The following is a 12,016-nucleotide window of genomic DNA, read 5'->3' on the forward strand; positions in this document are numbered from 1 at the left end:
TGGGCCTCCCCGGGCTCCCGCTGGTAGGGTAGGGAGGGGAGGGGGGGGATCATGCTAGCGCTTTTACCAGAAGCTGCTGGATCCTAGGAATCCAGCCTGAGTCACTCTGGGCTGTGCTCTGTCCAGCAAAGCACCAACATGAGCCAGCCCCCCCAACCAGCCCCCATCGGCCAGCACAATGGCCAAGACTGTGAGACCCCAGGACCATCTGCAGTTTTATGGGTGTTTCCCATGGCTCAGAAACCTCAGGGGATTTATAGCAACTCACCACCACCGCTGCCACAGACCCAGTAGGCCACTGGGTCTGACTGCTGGCCAGGCCTACTTGTCAGAGAATAGTAGCCTCAGGAGGAGGTCACTGGGGGCCAGGGATGCCTGCACTAGAGGGAGGCAGGTGCCTGCCCAGCAGAATTGAAGGGAGGTACTCTCCAGGGTCACAAAAATTCAGGGGCCCAGGAGACATTGTACCCTGTGTTGGTTGCTCAGCACCTCCAAGAAGGCTCCTTGGAGACTTCTGTCTTTCTCGGGCTCCAAAGTGATGACATCAAACTCACCTGAGCCCAAGGAACAAGACTAGGTGGCTCTAGGGATTTCTGTGCCTTTACTACAACAGCCTCTGCCAGAGTCACGCAGCCCCTCAGCTCAGAGCCAAGAGAACTGTCCCAGGCCACCAGCTTTAACAGAGGGAGGCCTTTCTCAGTGGCAGCACACTCCTGGAGGAGGAAGCAAGAGCCCCAGAGCTGCCAGGAAGAGAAGGCAAGTGTATCCACAGCTGTACTCTCACACAACTGAGCCCCTGCTAACCAGATTGCCATGCTTTCCAGCCATTCTGTGAATCACCACCACCCTTCCTGCCACGCACAACTGCCATCAGATCTAAGAGTCCAAGTCCATTTTGAACAGGGACCATCGTTTCTGGACAAAACCCCAGAAGAAGACCATTGCTCCCTGATGTGACTCTCGAGGCCTTACTCCCAGCCCATTATCCCCCAAACATATACCACTCTTACTCCTTAGGGCCTTTGCATGGACTTTCCAGGTAACTAAATATCCTCTCTACCCTTTTGGTGTCCTTCACATAGCCAGTCAAGCCTGCCCTCAAACTAGATGGGTCCTTTCCTCGAGTGGGCAAATGGTTGGTATGACCCTTAATTAGATCTCTTCCCCCATGTCCAATTTTCTGCTTTAGACAGAGGAGGTGAGTGCTTCCAGACCTGACTCTGTCATTCATACAGGCTGAGTTGCTGGCCTGGTTCCTGTCCCAGGGGGAGGGGGGCTGTCCTCTGCCCCTTCAGTGATGGTCCTGCCCCCATTCAGGACTCTCCTGTGCTGCCATTGGCAAACTACAAGGAACTTTCTACCTTGATTCATCTCTTCTCCTAGGATTGCTTTTTGCAAATATTTGTTAGGTGAATGAAAAATCTTGAGAGGCAAATCAAAGACAGACTAGACTAATCAAATGTAGAGTAGAATTGCCTAACAAACTTACAACTGTGGCTGGGGTGCCAGTCCTAACAGACTGGGAGCTGGGCTCTCAATTAGAGTAGCATAGATGCTTAGGAGATGGGACCACAGGGCTGCCCTGCCCTGAGAAGGCTCTTCCCCCTGACTACTCCTTGGTTCTCCTTTCAGTGGCTTGGGATTTATCTCCCTCCCTTCCCTTGGCAAAACTCCTCTACAGGACACTACAGCCCAAGACATTCCTACAGCAAAGAGAAAAGAAAGTAAAACTCACAAGAACATCTTCATTAAAAAGACATGGCCCTACTCAATTTCTTCAACCTCTCCCCTCTCCCAGCCACACAGGCTCCTCCAATTGTGGTCATCTCTCCCAGGAGTGTCAGCTGGGGAGCCTTCCCATGTCCCTCCCACAATCAGAGCCACCAGAAACCAGCCCCCACTTGAGTTCTGGCACCATGTCTCACTGAAGGCCAACTCTTTAGGATTCTGGCCTCAGAGCTCAGGTACATGGGCTGGGGACAGACAGGCAGGCCTGCTTTGAGGCTAGCAGCCTGAGACCCGCTCCCCTCTGTGAGCCACCACCCCAACCCTGGAGTTAGTGGCTAGATGAAACACAACTGGGAAGGTGGATAGTGTCACGGGTGCCATTTCATTCCTCTCAGCCCCTGAGAGTAACTCTCAGCACTCAGCCCCAGGGGCCTTCCCACATTCCTTCATTCCTCAAATGTGAATAAAGCACCTTCCCTGTGCAGAGAATATGGCACCCATAAGCCTGTGTTCTGGGAGCTCCATCCAAGAATGGAGACTGACAGGTAAATAGATACCTAAGCCTGCTTGCTCAGTGATATTCTATTGCTTGGCAATAGGTGGGAAGGAGATAGTGTTCAAGATGTCAGCATGTGTGTGTGTGTGGGGGGGAGGGAAGGTGCCTTCTACTTCTAAGGGATACAAATCAAGTGTACTGTGCTCTAGGTGTCCCAAGCTAGAATGCCAAGCACTTGTTTCCATGGAGATGCTACACACACACACACACACACACACACACACACACACACACACACACACACACACAAGACTTGGTTCTGCTGTAAAGCCTTCATCTCACTGTAGAGACTTCACAGGCTAAAAGCACTCAGGGCAGGGCTGGCATCTGATCTGCCATCTCAAAGGCTGTGCCTATGTGAAATGTTTTCAGCTCTTAACAACAGAATTACAGATGCACTTCTGGAATTTACTGTTGTTCCTAAGGAGCCAGGGACTGCCTTAGTGTTCTTAGGAACATTTTTAAGGTAGGACTGAGCATCTGGCCCTGTGAGCCCTCAGGGTTATGTTTAGGACTTATTCCTACAAACGAAACCCTCTCCACCTCTCACTGTCTGTGCCTACCATTTCTTGGATTCAAATGCTCTGTGCTATTTTACCTGTACGTATGTGTGTGTGTGTGTGTGCACACGCATGCGTGTGTACATGTATGCATACATTTATGCTTATGTGCTGCATAAAGGCCAGCACGTGCATATGTGTTCAATACTGTATATCCTCTCTTATGTAGAGACCTAACTGTCTATGGACAGCACCATCCAGGATTCTGCTAGACTCAGTCCCCTGCATTTCCAGCTTCCTGACTCAGGCCTTAACCCGATGCTGTGGGTGATAGCCTAGTCCTTGAGCTCTAGGGTTCAGACTCCACTCTGTGTTGCCTTGGGGATGGAACTTCTTCTTGTTGAGATCAAGGTAGGGGAGGGGCTGTTCAGATAAACAGGCCAAATCAAGAGCAGGCCTGCTAGTGCCTTTAATAAGAGCCTCAGACTGCTCATGTAGGCGTGGCTTTCTGCATCTTTCTCATCCAGACTGAGATCTAGCCCTAGAGTATGGCTCAGTTTCTGAGCCAGATTCACTTTGCAAATATGACTCCCTGTACTGTTCCCCACACCCACAGTGGCACTGCTGGCTCCTCACTCAGTTTCCAGGCCCTAGTGAAGGCATCTCAGGTCTCCCCCTGACTGCTTCCTTCTCTGTGAGTGGCCAACACTTGGCACAGACTGCCCTGGCTCCTAATCCTTTGGACTTGTTGCTTGTTTAAGACACCACCTGGCTGTGTCCAACCACATCTCAGCTCCAGGAACATCACAGATATAACAGAGTACCCCTCTGAGCATCCTGTCCAGTAAATAGCAATCACAAGAGGCCAGTCAGACTCAAGCTCATTTACGGGCTTTCCCTACATAACAAAAGGATCTCTTCAGAAAGACACTGGGAATAACTAGAGTCTTGGAATATCTTACCCTGGCTTCTCATGGAAGTTTCTGGGGACTTCCTTTGAGCACAGAAGGCCCCAGGTGGGGAAGGCGGGGCTTTTGGTTCCAGGAAATCAGGAGATTAGTCAAAGCCACATTTCCCTGGCAGCTGTAAGAACAGGTTTGCCCAAGCCAAGAGAGTTGCAATATCATTAATAACAACAAATGCTTGCTCTGCACGTGGTATTGTGCTCATGTACAGCACAGTATCAGCCTCTGTGGCTTAGGCTCATACCGGCCCCGGATGTGGGTCCTGCTCCAACACTTATTACTGCTTGGTTCCCTGCACCCACTTTCCTTAGCTGTGAGAGGAGGAATGCTAACACATCTCAGGGAAAAATGATGAGGATTAAATGAGAGCTCAAAATGTAAAGGAAAGGCAGGCACTTAATTGATGCTCAATAAAGGAAATCCCTCCCACACCTCAAATTCTTTGGCAGGGGGACCTTCTAATGAATAAGGCTAAGTTTACAAAGTGAGCAGAATGAGATTTCAATCAGACCTCATAAACATTCACCTGAGGTAACAAGTATAAGTGGAAAGAATTCTAGCAGCAGCAAGAGAGGTCAGTGAAATTCTGGAATGGTTTTAAAGCTACACTCTCCACCACCACTTAGGTGACCTTCATCCATCAGTGATTGAGATAGTCTAAGTGGCCAGCCCTGGCCAGCCCTGTATGGACAAGGGCTAGGCAAGAATAAGTCCCAAAGCAAGACAAATCCTGTGCTCAGACATTAATAGGTTCCAGAAAGGCCTTGCACACTATGGAAAATAACTATGACAACAATGAATAAAAGCTGTGAATGATGCCTGAGACTGGGAGGAAGAGAGGAGTATGGTAGGGATTGGGACTGGCTACTTCCAGGAACCCTTATTGAATAACAATGAAGGGATGTAGAGGTGTCTGGCTCCACCCCTGATCAGGCCCCACACCCACAGCAGCCTTGAAAAACTCTAATCCTCCATCCTTCTTCAGCCTCAGATCTCCCCAGATGAGTCTTTACTCCCTAGTGAAGGGCTTGGCCTGGACAAGAACACTCATGAGTCCCCAAACACAATGTGACTCTTTACCTCATATCTTCACTTGTGCTGTCCTCCTCTGGAATGTCTTCCCTTTTACTCCTATTCTCCCTTGCTCCTTTGCAGTCCCCTCCCCCCCATCAACTGTCATTAACTGTTTAGTAAACTCACCCAACAGGTGTCCTTCAAACATTCTGTTTTTCTGGCTTTTTCTTCACTATCTCTTTCCCTCACCCTGCCTCAGCAGAAGTTAAAGCTTCCTATTCCATGTTCTGCTAACTTCTCTGCACATACCAGCAAAGGATTTATGTCTGATGCCCCACTAGATGAGAGAGTTTTAAGGGGCTCTGCTTGGCATATAGTAGGTGTTCAATGAAAAAGCCACCCAGAGACATTCTCTTCATGCTGCACCCATGGCCAAACAGAATGTGCCAACCTATGTCATGCTACCTAGGAGAGCACTCAGGGGCCTAAGGCTTCTACACTAGTCATCTGTGAGCTTTCAGCCCGAAAACAAGTCCTCTCAGGCTGCCTTCCCCATGCTTTCTGGCTGATATCCTGCAACCTGGCCTTGGAAGGGGGAAGCAGCCACATGGATGTGGTGTGAAGTAAGAGATCACAAGGGATTGGTGTTAGGAAGAGGGTGTGAGGGGTGAGGGTTCATTTTAGATGTGATCGTGATGAGCCAGCCCTAGGCCAGTTAAGGATGGCCCAGGTATGTCTCAGAGGTTTATCTCTGGTGAGATAAACACATGAACCAGAAGACTGAGGCAAGCAGAGCTCTTTGAGAGTGGGTGGGTTTCACTCAGTCACCTGAAAGTGTCTCTTTGTAGATAAGCACATAACTGTGAGTGCCCCTGTGGGCCATAGCACTGAATATGGAACGGAGCACCCAGCAGGTGCTCAGCGATGCTGACTGAGCATGTGTATACTTCATTATTGAGGGAGTTCTTTATAGATTGGCCACCATCACACCCATCCCTGAGGCTCAGGAAGAGGCAGCACAGGGACTCTCTGCTGTAGTTACCAGAGAAAATCTTGGCAGGCATGGCATCTTTAGGGCATGGAATTCCTCTGGAGGGGTCATAACTAAGGTTTAGCAAAGGCTTCCCTGAACCCAGGTGACTCTCTCTCCTCTGAATTCATTCATTCAGTAACATGTACTCAGGTGCTCCGGGCCAGGCTCTGTTCTAAGGATTTAGAGCACATCAGTAAGCAAAATGGACAGAAGTCCAGCCTCTATAGAGCTTATGTTCCAGAGGCAAGAGACAGACAACAACCAGAATCAGAATAAACATGTGTGTTATATAACTTAGCAGCGGGAGTTTTGTACCATGGAAAGGAGATAGGAGAGAGTGAGGGGATGAGGAGGGCATGGGTGTGAGGCAATCACACAATCGCACAGGGTAGTTAGAGCAGGAGGCATCAGAGCAAAGACTCCAAGTCCTATGGGATAGGGAGAGCCTTTATGAGCAAAGGGAACTGCTGGTGCCAAGGCCCTGAGGTAGCAGAGTGTCAGTCAGATTGCCCTGCCTTGTGCCACTGTGAGAACATCAACTTTAGAATTTTTTCTAGATGAGGTATCTAAAGTAATCCTACCATGAATTCTACTGGTTCCTAAGAACAGAGGTTCCAAATGCCTACCAACGTCAGCCACGAGTTTCCAAGTCTGAAAACAAGCCTTCTCAGGCTGTGTTCCGCAGGCCTTCCCACAGATATCCTGCAACCTGTCCCTCAAACCATCCTGGACTCTGACTGGATGGACGAGGACCCCAGCAAGCCACCGGGGCACCCAGCGGGGTATCTGTGAGAAAGGACTGAGTGGAAGCTTGGAGACAAGGGCTTAGCCTGAGCACTCAGTGAGAGCCATCAGGTTCCCCAATAGAGTCCGAGCAGAAGATGCAAATTAGAAGTGGAGAGCAGTTTTCCCTCAGTACCATTCCTCAGCTTTAAACATGAGCCCGAGCTGTTACTTGCATCACTCCTGTGTTTGGAGTTGGGCTCCAGGCCTGTCTGGCTCCTCTCTCATAGGATGACATTAGACAGCTCATTTAAGCTCCTAGGGAGGGGCACTCAATACGAACATCAGAGAGGCAGATCCTGAGCTGGAGCTGTAGGCTCCCTACCCAGAGCCTCCCATGCTTCTCTCTAGGGTCTTTGTGAGGAATTCACAGGTCAAGAGCAAGAGAGAGAGAGAGAGAGCAGCACAGGGAGATTGTAGGACGGTGGATGTCATCCTTGCTTCTTGGCCTCGACAAGGAGCAGGGACTAAGTACACTTCACCACACACTGACAGCTGGAAGAAGCAGATTCACTCCCGAAGCCTCCCGAAGTTGTAGTCAGCAGCCTAATTTTAGATTGAGCATCTGCTCTTCCGTTCCAGAGAGGCTGCTCTGTCTGGGATTCACTCCTTCTGGAACTGCCAGAGAAATGAATCCAGTTCTATGGATACAAACATGGATGGTGTTCAGATCAGAGCTAGCCAACAGACCCCCCTTATCCCCGCCGCCCCTGCCTGGGGAAGCCCCCAGAAGCTGCACTCTATCCAGACGTCCTGTCTTCCTCCTTATCTGTCATTTCATACCCAATGGCCAGAATCCTATGAACATCATCTTTGATACCCATCTGACCTTCTTAAAAGGTTAGGGACCATAAGGATCTGCCTCAAGCAGAACAAGGGATCTTCTAGACAGTGGTGGCTTCTGTCCATCCCTACTCCCCCTAGATCCCAATCCAGGTCTTGAAGCCTTGATCCCAGACAAGCCCAGACAAGGAAGCCAATATATTCACAGAAAATCTTCTCAGAGGAGGAGCTTGTAGATTGGATTTTTACCATCAGACAAGTCTGGAAAAGCCTTCAAGGTACATCCTTGATGAAAAAGCATACAAGCAGGTTGACTGTTTCTGATTGGCTCCAGGGGAGGGGGAAGAGAAAGTGGAGACACTGGTGGGAAGGGGCTAGGGAGTTGGATATAATGGGATGAGCCACATTTCAGGGTAAGGAGGGGATTTCTATCTTCAGGTAGGGTGAGAGGACTGAGGGTGTGAGCTTTCTTTCAGCAATGGGTGACTTAACTTACATTCTTCTCACCTGCAAGTACACCTTCCTTGTCTGTTTCCTTCATAGTCTTTGGGATTATTTAGAGCCTTCCCCCATACCCATACACATGGGGCAGGTCCCAAGTGTAGGATATACAAGGGGTTCCCACTGGTCTCCCACATCCCCACCTTAGCTCTGGCCATGCATCACCTGACTGTGTCTTGGTGCTCACGTTAGCGGCCAGTGCCCATGGAATGCTTCCTTCTGCTGCTCCGGACCCAGCTTCTCCTCTACATGGGCACAGCCATCTCAGGACTCCTCAGGAATGAGTCTGTGGCCCCAGGCCTCTACCTGCCTTAGTTCTGCCCCACAGCATGGTGAAGCCAAACAAACAGGCTGGGTCAAGCCCTGGGCTCAAGGCTAAGGGCTTCCTGTTTAATTCATCCCTGTTGCTAGGCAAGTAAAGGAGCTAAGGGTGGCCACACTGCCGGGAAGTGGTGGGTCTGCAGCAGAGCCCCATCTGTCCATCTCCCTCCTCCCACCTGGCTCCCTCTAGCCCCAGTGGGGCCCGAGCAGTTGGGGCCCAGAGTACCCATCTGGCCATTCAGTGGAAAGTGAGGAAAAGGAGCACCTGCCTCCCCTGCCCCTCCCCCACCCTTTCCAGGATCCTGCCTCCGACCCTTTGTGACAGAATGAGTTAAAATCTTATGTAAAGAGATTTGCAAATATATCCTACAAAACAACATTTGGATGGCTTAAGTGTTAAGGAATCAGAACCATATGGATTAAATGTCCCTGACGTTACGTATGGCTTGAAAAAATTAGAAGGAAATGTACTGAGATCACACACACACACACACACACACACATATACACACACACACACACACACACTCACTCACTATGAAAGGCCAGACCACATTTTTAGTTTTGTGCACATAATTATTTGAAAAAATACGAATCAACACCCATCCGGTTTCTCCCAAGCTAGCTTTCTCTTGCCTGCTTTTGGGTGTTGTCTTCTCCCCACCTGATCAGACTTGGCTCATCTCCCTGCCCCTCCTCACTTCAGGCCTGAGAAAGGGACTTCCCAGAATGGCAGGCTCAGTGCTTTAACCACAGAACAGTTGGAACGCAACAGCTGGGATCTCCCAAAGACCAGATGGGTGATCTCAGGTGCCAGGGGGCAGTAGTCAAGGTTCCCTGGCAGAGAGGACACTCAGCAGCCTGGGGGAAGCACTTTCTGAGACCATTATTTCCTCCACTCATTGAAGCACCCACTTCCCTTACCTCTCCCAGAACCCTTGGAGGAGGTCAGGCATTATGAAAGCCTCCCCAAATCCTACCTTCACAGGAGGGAAGCTAGGCTTTGCTCACCAGCAGCCAGTGAACTGACAGATTATAGATTTACTGGTCTCCCCATCAAACTTTGTTGTGTGAAGCAAACCAGAACGGTGAGCTGGTTCTATCCTATCCCTCCAGGCACTTGATCTAGTGCCAGAACTGGTGCTTGAACTCAGGGCCTAGGTGCTGTCCCTGAGCTGTATCATTCAAGGCTAGTGCTTTACCACTAAAGCCACAGCTCCACTTCTGGCTTTTGGGGATTAGAGTCTCAGGATTTTCCTGGACAGGCTGGCTTTGAATTTCAATCCTCAGATCTCAGCCTCCTGAGTAGCTAGGATTACAAGTGTGAACCACCAGTGCCTGGCTGGGTAGGTGCTTTTGAGGACAGTGTCCATGTGAATAAATCAGGTTTGTTTCTAAGTCTAGACTGTATACAGCATTGCGCTAGAGGAGAGAGGGGATACAAAGCTTAGTTTGCAAAAACAAGACAATCAAAATGCCTCTTCCTGGTGAGAAGATTGAGAATGAGAAGCAAAAACCACAGCATGCAAAGTACTAGTCTGGATGCCAGGCTCAGGGCACAGCCTGCAGGCATGGTTGGCTACTTTCCTTCTACATAGTAGGAAACACAAGTACAGTGACCAGATTTCATGCCTGGACCCTCCAACAGCCGGGCCACTCTCTGTCTCCAAACCCAGCTAGGTAGAGCTGACATTTCCCAGAGGAGCCCAGGATGAAGACAGAACAGGTGGTCAGTAGCATTAAATGCCGCATAGATGCAAGGCTAGCCCACCATCAAGACATCAGGCCCCAGCAAGCAGGCCAGAGCTTAAGACTTGCTAGGTGCTTATGAAACAAATCAAAGACTATGTAGAAGGAGCCATTAAGGAGCCATTACTTCAGTCCCCCTCTTGACGCCCCTCACCACTTGCTGGTTATTCTGGGGACTTTCTGTCCAGATGGTTCTGGGTATTCCCGGAACATGGAATTTCAAAGGAACCCAAGAGCAAAGGGGAAAGAATGGAAGCTGAAATGATGAGACACTCCACATCCAGTGTCTGCACCCTGGCCTGGACACCAGGCTTCTCCACGGTTTGTTGCAGATCATGAAGTTTACAGGCCATCTGATCCCTCAAGGCCTCATAATGGTTATTTTCTCTATGTCTATTCTCACCCCAGGCTGACCTGGCCACAGGCCATAAAGACAGAACCCTCCAATTTGGGTCAGCTATGGGAGCACCTTTGCCCCATCTAATATTCTGGGGAAACCCTATGGGTCACATAGTCTGCACCAATACACCATGCATGTAGCAGGCAGGAAGTGGTGAGGGGCAGGTACACTCACTGGCACTATACAAGATGCCTTTCCCTTGGCCCTATCCTCTGCACCCCATTTTCAAGCTCACAGATGTTGGCTCAAATAGCTAGAGGCCCCCTCTGGGGATTTCTGATGGCTTTTCACTTATAGATCTCATCTTCCCCTAGGGGTCCTTGGCTCCAAAATGTCCTTTCCTCCAGGATTTACTCCATGCCCTTGTGGGCCCCAGGCCTGTCCTGCTGATAGACTCTAAACAGCTTCCTTGTTACTGAGACAAAGCAAGTTGTTTTATAAGGTCTTCTACTTCCTGCTTCAGTGGCCATGCCACCCCTCCTGCTTCATCTGTCTCTCATTCCACCTGATATATAATGTCTTTTTCAGATCTTTGTCTCAGGGCCTTTGCATGTGCTATGTCCTTCCCCTAGGGATGTCTCTGCATCCCTTCCTTAGCCTGTTGACTCTTCCTTCAGAACCAAGTCTTCCACTTCCCCTAGCATGTCACCTTATGGAGCCCTCCCAGATCCCTTGTACCCTTCCCCGTATTGTGTTTCCTTTGACATTTGTAGCTTCTTTTTCAGTGTGTAATGTCGTGGCTATGGTCAGTTCCATGATTAGGAGAGCAGGTATGTGGTACTCAACTCTGTATCCCTCAAAGCTGCCAGGGGTTCCTAGCCAAAGTAGGCGTTTGTTCTCAGTGTCAAACTCCAGAAGCAGAGACCTAATTCTGCAGCAATGTCACTCCTGAGGAGTTGTGTGCTTCAGAGCCTGCAGACCCTGGAAAGCCAGGGAGAGGGTGTCATTGTCCCCTCAACTTCCTGTGCCTGGTGTGGATGGGCTCAAACTTACCCTCAGGACTAGCCTAGAAGAAGCCAACATGTGCAGGCATGATGGGTGAAAGCACCCAGCAAGGCCTGGTATTCTGCTGGTGAGTGTGATAATGACTGAAAGCTGAAGTAACGTTGTTCTTGGGGCTTGGAGACAGCCCCATCCCAGGCTTTGCTCACTGCTTCCTGAAGGGCCCAGGGTAAGGCTAGAGATGCTGGGGGTGGGTGTCCCTCTGAGCTGGAGAGGAGGACAGGGGGCAGGGACTCTAGACACAGGTGTCTGGGGAGCTTATTATAAGAATATAACAAAGTCACACCACACAACCTCCCCCATGCACACACATATAGTATATAGTGTATATATATATATATATATACACTATATACTATATATATTATATGTATGCTATATATACTATATGTGTATGTTTTCTAATCTGTAAGATTGAAAGGATGAACCCATATAGGGTCTCACACATATGTATATAATATATACATGCATACATGTTATGTATGTTACATATATACATATTATACATACATGCACACACACATATATGGTGTGTGTGTGTGTGTGTGTGTGTGTGTGTGTGTGTGTGTGTGTTCTGTGCTTGAACTTAGGGCCTGGTACTGTTCCTGTTCTTTCTTGCTCAAGGCTACTGCTATACCACTTGAGCCATAGCTCCACTTCTGGCTTTTTTTGGTGCATAAT

The 12,016-nt window shown here is 49.4% G+C and overlaps 1 protein-coding gene across 1 annotated transcript in view; it reads right to left on the reverse strand.

Annotated features, from left to right (window-relative positions):
* Positions 1-12,016, reverse strand: part of Hivep3 (HIVEP zinc finger 3) — a 135,145-nt gene that overhangs the window by 103,534 nt on the left and 19,595 nt on the right. The gene's annotated exons all lie outside the window — the stretch shown is intronic.

The sequence above is a fragment of the Dipodomys spectabilis genome, unplaced genomic scaffold (genome assembly GCF_019054845.1).
Source record: "Dipodomys spectabilis isolate Male_0828 unplaced genomic scaffold, ASM1905484v1 ptg000002l, whole genome shotgun sequence".
Lineage (NCBI taxonomy): Eukaryota > Metazoa > Chordata > Mammalia > Rodentia > Heteromyidae > Dipodomys > Dipodomys spectabilis.